The 13,681-nt window shown below is 38.1% G+C and overlaps 1 pseudogene; it reads left to right on the forward strand.

Annotated features, from left to right (window-relative positions):
* The first annotated feature begins 2,073 nt into the window (after positions 1-2,073).
* Positions 2,074-3,397, forward strand: LOC114890402 (annotated as a pseudogene).
* Positions 3,398-13,681: the final 10,284 nt, after the last annotated feature.

A 13,681-nucleotide genomic window follows, 5' to 3' on the forward strand; every position in this document is an offset into this window, starting at 1 on the left:
TCTCATTCCTTTCTCTTTCTTGCGGACAGATCACTGTATCACACACATGACTGTACCAAAGGCTACAAAAGGTGCAGGTCCCATAAACTAACAAATACTTATTAATATTAAGTTTAAATCTCAATTCCAAACCCATAGGAGACAGAATCTGATAGACCTGATGTAGGTCAGGCATCTATCCCTGTTTCAATCAGCTATGGCCAGGAAGGCAGGGCTACATAGGATAAACATAGCTTTGGGGAGTAGGACCACATTGCGACTGTTATGGACTTTAAGCACTTTTGTCTTCATAGACCCCGTCATCCCTAAACACAATTAGTAAAAATTACGTTCTATGATTACATTGATTTAAAGATATAATTATACATGAAAACATTTTCTTTGACATGAAATTAATTTTTCTCCTGATTTTAAAGAATTAAGACGTTTTCATGGGCCTCAAAAAGTATTCTGGTCCTAGGTACTGGGCCTGCTGTGCCTCATATAGCTTTTTTTTAGTGAAGTGGACTTTTTAGACAAAGAGGAAGTATGTATGTATAGCTACACATTCCTATTTAGCTAGGCTTTTCAAAGCCTGTTCTCATCATTTTTCCAGTAAGACACTTGTAACTTGTGTTGTTGTTAATGACGATACAAGTAATATCAATGCTGGAGAGGATGTTTTTCCTCGTGTGTTCCTCCATCTAATGCCTTTCAGATTTATAACTGACAGTGGTTGACTTCCACCTCCTGATTCCCATATGGTCTCAAGGGTGTAGAATAACCTGGAGGCTTGTGATAGAAAAGACTTGGGGTAAATTATTTAAGCTCCTGGACAGAGCTGAGTAAGTATTTTCAAATCCCTTCTCTAACACACAGGGTTATATTTTATCAGCTATATCCATGATAACATCTCACTGAAGCATATGTCATTAGTCCATCTTTCATAAGTAAAATAAATCAAGAAGTCCACTTATTCACTAGAAATACATATATCTTGCCTCTTACATGACATTTAATTATGGGTCAAGTTGTACAACTGTAGAGGTGTGTTTTCTGTGCTAGAGGTATAAAGGGGTTTCTAATACTTATTCAACTTCTCTATTATATGTCAATCTTGAGTGCGTTTATCTGTGCTAGCAATAATGATAGAAATGAAGTAACAAAAGCAGGGTGACAAGCGTGCGATTACCTTCTGGGTTTCAAATTTAACAGGTTGGACATATGACGAGATTGAATATGAGCATTGCACCTAAGTGACTATTTCACGAAGCTTTCAAGTGGGACTACTAGCAAATGACTGACATACCCAGTGAAGCACAACTTTGGGGGAAAAAAAGTCAGTTCTTATAGACTTGTGGGTTACAGAAGTAGCAGTAGTTTCACAGGAATTTGGGTGACTGATTTTGAGAAATCAAATCAAACTAAGACTCTGCAAAATGCCACGAGTCACTCAGTGGAGTCATTTCTTATGTTAGTAGGTATTGGTTATTCATTGCCATTTTAGGCTGTACACACAAATGTGTGTTGCATTCACCCTGGGAACCCCCGTCTTTGAGAGCAAAGGATCACTCTCTACATCAATAAAATAAGCATGAAAAAGTGAAGCAGAACTATAGTGGCTTTAGGACTGAATCTGGAAACCTGATGGGTATGATCGTTAATTTCATGTGTCAACTTGACTAGACTACGTGGTGCCCAGATATTTGGTCAAATGTTATTTTGGATGTGTCTGTGAGGGTGTTTCTGGATGAGGATAAGATTTGAATTGGTAGAATGAGTAAAGCAGATTGCCCACCCTAATGTGGGTGGCCTTCATCCAACCAGTTGAAGGCCTGAATAGAATAAAAAGGCTAACCCTCCCTTAGTAGGAGGGAGTTCCTTCTGCCTGACTGCTTTGAGCTGGGACATCAGTCTTTTCTGGCCTTCCACCTGAACTAAAATATCATCTTTTCTTGGGTCTTGAGCCTTTCAGCTTTCAGAATGGAACTACACGAACTACACCATCAGTTCTTCTGGGTCTCCAGCTTGCCAGCTGCAGATCTTGGGACTTCTCGGCTTCTGTAACAACGTGAGCCAATTCCTTATAGTAAATCTCTTTATACATAGATATATGTCTGTCTATCTAACTACCTGCATACCTACCTACATCCTCTTGGTTCTATTTCTCTGGAGAACTCTAATACAATGAGTCATATTAAGTAAAGCTCAGTCTAAGTTTCTTCCTTGTAACATATTTACTTTTAATAATTTAGCCAAAGTGAAACTAGCACACTGTAGACTCTCAAATGGATTTATTACACGGGAAAAAAATGAAACAGAAGTTACAACTTCTATGGTCAGACATCTTTTCAGAATGGAAGCCTTTGTTTCAACCTAATCATCTATTTTTTAAATGGACTAGATTAGGGCTTTCAAACTAGCGAGCAGTAGCACACTTCTTCATAGTGAATGAGGTACCATGAAAAGTTGAAACTTGAGTGGCAGCTGAGAGCATGTGGGGAGAGCAGGGCAGGGATGGGTCACCTGCTCTGAAGGTCTTCACCGGAAGCAGTGCCCTCCTGCGTCCACCAGGAGTGGGCTTTGCCCAGGCACTGGAGTGCTCTTGTGTGGTGCCCCAGACCAGGGAGATGAACCCGTTAACCAAAGTGCAGCTGGTTGACAAGCTGAATGAATGCGAGGCTGGTACTATGGTGATAGCTGAGGCATCATGGCACTCCGAGTACAAGGACAGTGCCTGGATCTTCCTGGGAGGCCTTTCTTATGAACTGACTGAAGGAGATAGCCTCTGTGTATTCTCTCAGTACTGGGAGATTGTTAGCATTAGTCTCGTGCAGGACAGGAAGACAGGGAAGTCTAAAAGATTCTGCTTTATCTTCTATGAGGACCAGAGGAGTACAAGTTTGACCGTTGACAATTTTAATGGAATCAAGATCAAGGGAAGAGCTATCCGAGTCAACCACACACCTAGCTACCATCCCGTCCCCCTCAGGCCTCAGAGGATGTGGATGATGCCACCAGAAAGCTCTGGGAGAGGGGCTATGGGGCTCAGATCCCCTTGTCTAGTTCATCTGAAAGCTTGGATGATGAGGCACTCTCAGATTGGCACAAATGGGAAAAACAGAGAAGAAAGAAGATCAAAGTGAATACTGATATACAAGTTAAAGATGAAGAGGGACAAATAAGCCATGGTCCTTGCCAGCCAGAGGCCAGATTTAAAAAAAGAGGATGCTCTAGGCTCCCATAAACCTACCAAGGTTAAGCTAGAGTCTACAGAGGGCACGAAGCCCTAACACCCAGCTACCCCGAGGCCGGGACGGCTGCTGCAGGGGACAGCCTACTGCAGGGTACAGAGGGATCTGGAGAGGGGGCTGAGGAAGGAGAACCCAGGCTCTGAGTCCACCTGCCCTTGATCAGAGACCAGAGGAGGAAAGAGAAGAAGAGCAGGGATTGGGACAGAGGTGAAGCTCAGATAGATTTTAGCTGATATGAAGGCACAGCCACACATATTCTCCAATCCCAGTGACCACGGGCTAGACCAAGACTGCAGCCTGCTTAGATCCTTAAAGTTTGAAATGAAATGTGATATTTAAAATGCTATGGGACTGGAATTAATTTATTAATTTTATATAATTTTATTATGTAAAGTCATTAATATACATTAATTTTATCAATTAAAATTTTTATTAATTTTATATAATTTTAATTATTAAATTTATATGATTTTTTAATTATATATTAATAAATTAATTTAATATAATTTCTTGGGTAGAATTTCTTTAAAATTTGAGCATCATTTGTTTTGTTTTGTTTTCCTACAACCATTCAAAATTTTACAACAGTTGAAATTACATTACCAGATTTGTATGGCTCCTTTGATAAACTCCTGAGATTTTTTTTTTCAGTGGATTCTTTCTTTCGTCCTTTCTTTCTTATCTGCCTTGGGTCTTAGTCGCAGCAGCCCCATGAGGGATCTTTTGTTGAGGTGTGTGGGCTCTTTGTTGTGGTACGCGGGCTTCTCTAGTTGTGGCGTGCCGGTTTTCTCTCTCTAGTTGCGGCACGCGGGCTCCAGGGACTGTGGGCTCTGTAGTTTGCGGCATACGGGCTCTCTCACTGAGGTGCTGGAACTCAGTAGTTGTGGCACCCAGGCTTAGTTGCCCCGTAGCATGTGGGATCTTAGTTCCCCAACCAGGGATCGAACCCTAGTCCCCTGCATTGGAAGGTGGATTCTTTATCACTGACCACCAGGGACATCCCGATAAACTCCTGAGATTTTGATGCCTAAGATTTAAGAGTAGTTCTCTGTAGTGGTCCACCATGTAGTAACTCCCCTCCCATAGTATTTGGTTTAAATATTACCGTTTTCTATGTAGCAGGATGTGCAAAAGTTAGAAGCTCTAGATGATCTCTATAGTCTTTTATGGTTCTAAGCTCTTTAGGCTACCGTGGAAGAATTTCAGCCAGCAGAGAGGGGACTGATTAATATTATGTGATTTTTCTAATAAGCAGTAAAACATGTTTAAAATATTTAGGTTCCTGCTCCTATATGATTTTATATATCAGTAGTCATGGAAATTGTTTTTTTTTTTTTTTCACTGTAACTTCAGCTAATGATAAAGGGCAAAGAATATTCTTACAGAAAGTAGTATCAGTTGAGCTACATGACTAATCATGGTTGATTAAAATAGATTATCTCTGATCGCATATTCTTGCTATCCTTCTCTACTTCATATATATATGTGTGTATGTGTGTGTGTGTGTGTGTGTGTATTCCAAGAAAGCATGATATTTTATTATTTCTCACAAGAAGTTTATCTGCTAGGGAGCTTGGGATATGTAAAGGGATCTAGCATAATTGAAAATGCAAAGATTTTCTGGATTTTGTTAGTATTTGATGTTTGATTGATGAGCATTTCACTCCCATTTGCAATTTCATATTCTGCTTATGGACAGAACTGCATACATGAACTAGCAGAGTTACTACTTAGGACAGAAGCCTTAAGCAAACCTTTCAGAAATTGCCTGTCCATTTCAAATAAGTCCCCAAGATTCTAATATCTTGAATGACTTTGAATATTGTGACTTTGGACCAGTAAGTTTTTATACAGGAACTCTATTTGGCCTAAAGGTTTTCTCAAAAGATCTCTACTAATATTGCACTAGTACACACGGAAGTTACCAGTACTGTAAGCAAGGAGAATATTGCTAATCGGCTTTTACTCATCAATGGAAATTTCTATAGTAGGCATTTACTGTGGATTTTAAAGATCTTTGTTATTGTAATATTTTCATAAAATAACTAAAAATAGGAATACTTTTAATTCAGTTATCAGAAATGAGCTGTTCTATTTCCCACATTTACTTCTAGTCTTTGCCTACATGTATGCATATTTTACATAGCTGTAGGCCCTTTATTTACTGCTTTCATTCACTCATTCATTCATTCAATAAATATTTCTTAGGCTTCTACTAAATACCAGAGGTTATAACATAGTTGGGGATAAAAAAAAATGAATATGACACAATGCCTGACCAGAGGAGGTCAAGATATAGTGGAAGAGATGTAAACAGTTAAATTAGAGGTTATGTGAAGAGTGCTCTGGAATGGTAAAAGGAGACACAGGTGAGTGAGTGAGGCAAATATAGTAAGAAAAGACGTTGCAGGCAGGGATTCCAATGGGTGCAGAAATGAGGAGAGATGCAAGTGGCTCAGTATAAGTGGGAGCACATAGCAATGTGAAATAGGGCCATTGAGAAAAGGAGAGATGCGAGAAAGTCCTTGCATACTATACTAGCTCCTTGAGTTTAATCTGAAGGCATCAATGATTTTAAAGAGAAAGTGACATGGTGAGAAATTGGGAAGGTGGAGGATGAAGTAGACTGGGGAGGAACTGGGAGCAGAGAGATGAGTAGGGAGGCAATTACAGTAGTTTAGGGAGGAGATCATGAGGGACTAAACAAGATCATTTTAGGGGACAAGGAAGGCCCCCAAGTTTACGACTAGAGCATACAGGAAAAGGAGCAAAGTATATGTGGTAGGGAGGGAGTGGAGAAATGGAAGGTGATGGCAGAGAAGGTTGAGTTCCTTTTGCTCCTTGTTGAAGTCAATCAAAATAACTGGTTGATAGTGGCCCAGAATTTAACCATTAGGAAATTATTGGTGACCAGTGTACGAGCAGTTCACAAGAAAGATGAGGGAGAACACCAAGTAGCACTAAAGGTGAGCAAATATAAACAGCACCTTCAAATAGTCTTTTGCTTATTAAATATAAGAATACACAGCTTTCAATAATTTTAATAGCTATATAATGTCATATAGTGAATATAGAATAATTTAGCAAACATGTAGAAGTATTTTTCCCCGAAAGTAGCAGTGCACTGAGCATGTGCCTACTTTGCTGCTGTTTCTTATGTTATTTCCATAGGACAAATTTTCAGGAATTGGATCACTGGGTTGAAGAATATGAGTGTTTTTGGCTTTACGGTTTTTCCAAACCATTGATCATCATTTATACATATGATATAAGTGAATTGATTCAGTCATAAAGAATTTTGTGAGTGAAATAAAATGACAAAATTCTGAACTGAAATGCATAGCTCTGGTGAATATGGCTGGATATATTAGGCATTTGGATTGAGGCTAATCATTTTTCTCAAATATTATCCATTTGAAATAAAGATGGGCCTAGAATTAGTGAGATACCCAACCAAAGCCATATTGTGACTTCATAATACTCTTGCCTGTGTGTGTGATACACTTGTTTATCTTGTTATTTAAAATTCTAATAGAAGAAACAAAATACATGTTTTATCAAATGTTGGGAAAATTGAATTTTATTCTTAATTCTGTAAGGTGAGAGTAAAATTGACTGTATTACTTGAAACTTCCTCTATGAAGTCCTTGGTGGCTACCTAGATCACTTCACAGTAGAGCTGCCTCTGATTAGAAGAGCAAGCAGGTTAAATTTTTGATGCTTTGTATTTATATAGAGGAGTCCATCTATTGCCTAAAACATGTGACATTAAATACCTGGAGATTCTAAATGGAAAATAAGCCATAAGTTAAATAACAATATCTGTTATCAAAGATGATTTTTTTTATAGGAGCACATAATTTGGGGTGAATCCATTACATAAAACTCAATAACTTGTGCTGAAATAATTAAGTTGACAGGCCTAATGTTGATTTTACTGTCTTTTTCCCCCCCGAGTGTTTTCCTTTTCATTTGTATGAGAGGAAGAAGACACATGATATGAGTTTGGCTCATGTGTCTGAATATGGCTCCACAGGGAAGATTTGATACAGCTGAAGCTATTGCTTTTTAGAGACCTTTTATTATGAGCAGCTGCCTTAACAGCCTTCATCTTGTGACATCACATGAGCTATATCTCCGCAATAGGAAGAGAGAAAGATATGGCTGAGAGTTTTTGACTAAAACTTAAAATTGCAAAAGCAGAAACTCAGATGGATGTTCCTGAAGTTATATTTTTGTAATATGTGACAGATACACAATTTTCTTATCCTAGTTTTGTTTTTGTTTCTTTTTTTTTTGCGGTACGCGGGCCTTTCACTGCTGTGGCCCCTCCCGCCGCAGAGCACAGGCTCCAGACGCGCAGGCCCAGCGGCCACGACCCAGCGACCCAGTCGCTCCGCGGCACGCAGAATCCTCCCAAACCGGGGCACTGAACCCATGTGCCCTGCATCGGCAGGCAGACTCTCAACCACTGCGCCACCAGGTAAGCCCAGTCTTATCCTAGTTTTAAAGCATTCCTTTAACTCGCAGGGGCTTCTGTTTTGTCTCGTTCATGTAGTCAGACTCTTTCTTTGCCATAGACGATGGCATTTTGTATTAATAATTTGAGCCCTTATTCAGAAGGCATCTCAAAGGGCTCACCTACAAAAACAGATTTCAGGGCCACACATTCTGAAGGACAATTCAGTGCTTCCTTTCCTCTCATGCCCCCATGTGCAAATGAAGAACCTCAATTCATTGGCTGTTAATGTAATACAAGGCATAAAAATTCATCTAGTTCATCTAATTGTGCTTCACCAGAGGGCTAGGATGGAATCACTCACAGCTTTATTTGTGAGATGTGGCAAGAGTAGCTTTTAACCTATCCAGATGGTTCCCAGCCTATGACGGTTCAGCTGACGATTTTTTGACTTTACAATAATGTGAAAATGATAACGCGTTCAGTAGAAACTGTACTTCGAAGCTTGAATTTTGGTCTTTTCCCAGGCTAACGATATACAGTATGATACTCTCTCATGATGCTGGGCAGTGGTGATGACCTGCAGCTCCCGGTCAGCCATGCGATCACAAATGTAAACAATCAATACACTTACAGCCATTCTGTGCCCATATGATCATTCTTTATTTAACTTTCAATACAGTATTCAGTAAGTTCCAGGAGATATTCAACACTTTATTATAAAATAGCCTTTGTGTCAGGTGATTTTGCCCAACTGTAGGCTAATGTAAGTGTTTTGAGCACATTTAAGGTGGTTAAGCTAAGCAGTGTTATTTGGTAGGTTATGTATATTAAATGCATTTTCAACTTAGGATATTTTCAACTTAATCATGGGTTTATTGGGATGTAACCATCTTAAGTCAAGATGATTTTTAATACCTAAGTCAGCTGGAACATAGCTAATGGCAATATCAACGCTTTTCAAGCATTCTTAGTGCCTTTGAGTTTAGAAATTCATAGGTTCTCTAAAAGCACCAGTAGCATACTAAATTGACACATGGCATTCCAAGCTATATTTACATAATTGCAGTGGATATGATTAATATCAATTACATTAATGCTTATTGTACCTCTTATGGCTGATTGACTCAATTTACTAGTTGCTTGTGCATGTCAAGAAATGATCCAAATTACCTTTTCATTTCAGTTAAGGAACTAGTCGAAGAAAATAAACTTTGATTTGTTGAGAGGCTGAAGTTCTCTCTTAAGTGACAGTCTCCTTGGCCTTCTAGACTAAACCCTAAATTGAGTTGCAATATATTTTTTGATGCTTTGTCTCATTTGATTATTTTACTTTTAAACTGAAGACCAGTCTTGGACCATAAATACATAGAAGATAAAAGTATATTGAGCTTAGGAGTTTGGTCTGCTCAATGGCTGAGTATTTCAGATTTTCTCCCATAAACATAAGCTTGAAAAGAATATCATATAATAGATGTAATAGTGGAAACCAATACAGGGGGAAATCTGGACCGCAACTCTGAATGGATGTCGATAATACCCTCTAGTGCAACACAAAAGCTAAGCAACATTTTAGGGATGGGGATTTTCTTTGGTGGCTTGTTTACTCTAGTGAGATGGATTTGGAAGAGGGTAGGTAGGCCTAGAGAATATTTCTCTGACAGGGTTTGCCTCTAGGGTCTGCTTGAAGCCAAGTTTGCTAGTAGGGAAAGCTTGAGTAACAGGATACATTTTATATTTAAACTCTGAAATGTTTCATATGTTTAAATAAGCTTGAACATAGATTAGACTTGTACAGGGAGCCAAGTTGGTGGAATAAGAGTACAGAGCAGAAATAGATTCAGGCGAGGTAGTTTTATATTTTAAGAGGCTATTTCTCAGGTTAGTATTATATTCATTTGACTTAATATGCAATAAGTAATATTAATAAGGGTATCATACTTTTGAACTTCTTAACTCAATACAGGTGACTCTTGAGCAACATGGGGGTTAAGGGCACTAACCTCCATATCTGTGGTCTTACATCCATCGATTCAACCAACCTTAGGTTGTATAATACTGCAGTATGTATTTGTTGAAAAAAACCCATGTGTAAGTGGACTCATGCAGTTCAAACCTGTGTTGTTCAAGGGTCAACTGTATTTTCACAGAAATGGGCATCATTTTTGTCCTTACAAATTTTAGTAAGCAATGATTGGCAGACAGCATGGTAATTGTTGAAATAATGTGTGAGTGCCAATAACAAAGCCGTCTGTTAAAATGCTGGGAATTTATTGGGTAAAGGGTTACTGCATTTTTTTCTGTTTTCCACAGTGTTTTTCCCACACGCCTGGCATGTTACTTCAGCTTCTTGTTGGATTTCTGTCAAATAGGATTTTTTAGTACAGACCTACTTCACTTTATTGCACTTTATTACACACCACAAATAATCGTGTTTTCTTATACAAACTGAAGGTTTGTGGCAACTCTGTGTTGAGAAAGTCTATTGGCACCATTTTTCCAACAGCATTTGCTCACTTCATGTCTCTGTATTACATTTTGGTTATTCTCACAATACCGCAAACTTTTTCTTCATTATTATATGTGTATCGTGATCTGTTTTCAGTGATCCCTGATGTTATTACTGTAATTATTTAGGGGCATCGCCAACCGCTCCTATTTAAGATGAACTTAATTGATAAGAGTTGCGCGTGTTCTGACTGCTTCACCAGCTGGCTGTTCCCTGTCTTTCTCCTTTTCCTCAGGCCTCCCTATTCCCTGAGACAGAACAATATTGAAATTAGGCCAATGAACAACCCTACAATGGCTTCTAAGTGTTCAAGTGCAAGGAAGTGCTGCTGTCTCTCACTTTTAAATCCAAAGCTAGAGGTGATTAAGCTTAGTGAGGAGGGCATGTTGAAAGCTGAGTTATGCTGAAAGCTTGGCCTCTTGTGCCAAACAGTTAGCCAAGTTGTGAATGCAAAGGAAAAGTCCTTGAAGGAAACTAAAAGTGCTACTCCAGTGAATACACAAATGGTAAGAAAGCGAAGCAGCCTTATTGCTGATAGAAAGTTTTAGTGGTCTGGATAGAAGACCAAACCAGCCATAACATTCCCTTAAGCCAAAGCCTAATCAAGGGCAAGACCCTAACTCTTTTCAACTTTGTGAAGGCTGAGAGAGGTGAGGAAGCCGCAGAAGGAACGTTTGAAGCTAGCAGAGGTTGGTTCATGAGGTTTAAGGAAAGAAGTTGCCTCTATAACATAAAAGTGCAAGGTGAAGCAGCAAGTGCTGTTGTAGAAGCTGCATCAGGTGTTCCAGAATATCTAGTTTCACTAAACAACAGATTTTCAATGTAGATGAAACAGGCTTCTGTTGGAAGAAGATGCCACATCTAGGACTTTCTTAGCTAGAGAGAAGTCAATGCCTGGCTTCAATGCTTCAAAGGACAGGCTGACTCTCTTGTTAGGGGCTAATGGAGCTTGAGACTTTGAGTTGAAGCTGGTGCTCATTTACCATTCTGAAACTCTTAAAGTCTTTAAGAATTATGCTAAATCTACTCTGCTTGTCCTCTATCAATGAGATAACAAGGTGTGGATGGCAGCACACCTGTTTACAACATGGTTTGCTAAGTATTTTAAGCCCACTGTTAAAACCTACTGCTCATAATGAAAAGATTCCTCTCAAAACATAACTGCTCATTGACAATGCACCTGATCATCAAGAGTTCTCATGGACATGTACAATGAGATTAATGTTTTCATGCCTGTTAAAACAACATCCATTCTGCAGCCATGCACCAAGAAGTGATTTTGACTTTCAAGTCTTATTATTTAAGAAATATACTTTGTAAAGCTATAGCTGCCATAGGTAACGATTCTCCTGATGAATCTGAGTGAAGTAAATTGAAAAACCTTTTGGAAAGGATTCACCATTCTACATGCCATTAAGTACATTTGTGATCCATTGGAAGAGGTCAAATATCAACATAAACAGGAGTTTGGAAGAAGTTAATTCCAACTCTCATAGATGACTTTGAGGGGTTAAAGACTTCAGTGGAGAAAGTAACTGCAGATGTGGTAGGAATAGCAAGAGAACTAGAATGAGAAGTGGCGTCTGAAGATGTGACTGAATAGCTGAAATCTCATGATTAAACTTTAGTGGATGAGGAGTTGCTTCTTATGCGTGAGCAAAAAAAAAGTGGTTTCTTGAGATGGAAGATGCTGGTGAAGATGCTGTGAAGATACTTGAAATGACAACAAAGGATTTAGAATATTACATAAACTTAGTTGATAAAGCTGCAGGGTATAAGAGGGTTGACTCCAATTTTGAAAGAAGTTCTACTGTGGGCAAAATGCTATCAAACAGCATTGCATATGCTACAGAGAAATCATTCGTGAAAGGAAGAGTCAATCGATGCAGCAAACTTCACTGTTGTGTTATTTTAAGAAATTGTCACAGCCATCCCAGCCTTCAACAACCATCACCCTGATCAGTCAGCAGCAGCAGCATCAAGCCAAGACCCTCCACTAGCAAAAAGATTAAGACTCTATGAAGGCTCAGATGATGGTTAGCATTTTTTATTAATAAAGTATTTTTAATTAAGGTTTGCACATTGTTATACATAATGCTATTGCGCACTTAATAGACTTTAGTATAGTGTAAACGTGACTTTTATATGCACCAGGAAACCACAAAATTTGTGTGACTCACATTATTGTAATATTCACTTTATTGCAGTGGTCTGGATCCAAACCCACAATATCTCTGAAATATGCCTGTATTTGTGTTACCACTGATATAGGAGAAAGCAAATCATTTTTAACATTAAAATGTTATTGAGATTTCAAAGGTGGAGGATATTATCTTTTCCTATTTTTCTTTATGATAGAGTGTTTGTAAAGTAGTGTTCCCAGAATAATAAACACTCTTGGGAAATAAGTGTAGTAAATAGCCAAGTAATTTCTCACAAAGAACAGACGAAGAAAGGTAGTGCCATCTGGGTTAAGCTATTAAATATATCGGTACAATAATAACTACCCATTATCTTGACCAACCAGAAATTACTCATTTTTATTCTCTAGCTATACACTTTCAGTATAAAGAAGGATTTTTTTCATTTTTCTATTGGTTATGAATTAAGTCATCAATTTTTTTCTGAGTTTTAATGGTTTGAAATAAAGAGTCAGATGCATGGCTTTTCAGTTTCTTTTGCTACTTTATTTTATTACTTGGTTATTTAAGGTCAAAAGACTTCCATTTTCAAAATACATAATAGAAATAATAAAGCGGTAAAATCTGGACTTAGATAATATGGACATTTTTCTTAAAAGTGTCAACATAATTTACAAATTATTAAAAAGGCAGTAAAATTTGAACTCCCAGAGCATAAACTTTACCTTAAACTGTCAGATACAGGATTTTAAAGGTATTTTATCAATATATCACTGATGATTATTTTTCTTATCAAGAGTGAAGTAAAGTGAAGTAAACTCTAGTTGCCCAAGAAATCATTAGAATTGGAAACACTAGATGTTCATGTGTTAATCTGGTTTCATTTACCTGAAGTCTATATTTCTTCTGTGACATCTAAGGTCAAGTCTACATAACCAAATAGCCGAAGGAAAGGTGAGGGTTTTCTAGTAGAATCAAATGCCAAATATCATTTTTTACATAAGTATCTGGAGAATTGAGTAAAGGTGGTTTCTTTTAAAGGCTGTCTGTAGGAGATAATTGCTTTAGTTCCCATTTAGCTACAGTGATCCTGGCCATAACGTTCTCTTCAAAGTAGGATTCTGAAATTCCTGCAAAATCTGAAACAGTGGCTCTTATATAAGTTACTTAGCATCTTCACAGAAATCCCTGTCATAATTTATTTGTAAAACAATACCTCTACATATCTAAAATAGTTCTTCATAAGAAGAATATTCCAGAAGGAAAAATAACTGTCACTTGGAGAAAATGCTATTAAATAATGGGTTATGGGAACAGAAAACATTCTCCTTGTGTTTGT

Source organism: Monodon monoceros, unplaced genomic scaffold, assembly GCF_005190385.1.
Source record: "Monodon monoceros isolate NGI ecotype Baffin Bay Population unplaced genomic scaffold, NGI_Narwhal_1 Super_Scaffold_11, whole genome shotgun sequence".
Classification (NCBI taxonomy): Eukaryota; Metazoa; Chordata; class Mammalia; order Artiodactyla; family Monodontidae; genus Monodon; species Monodon monoceros.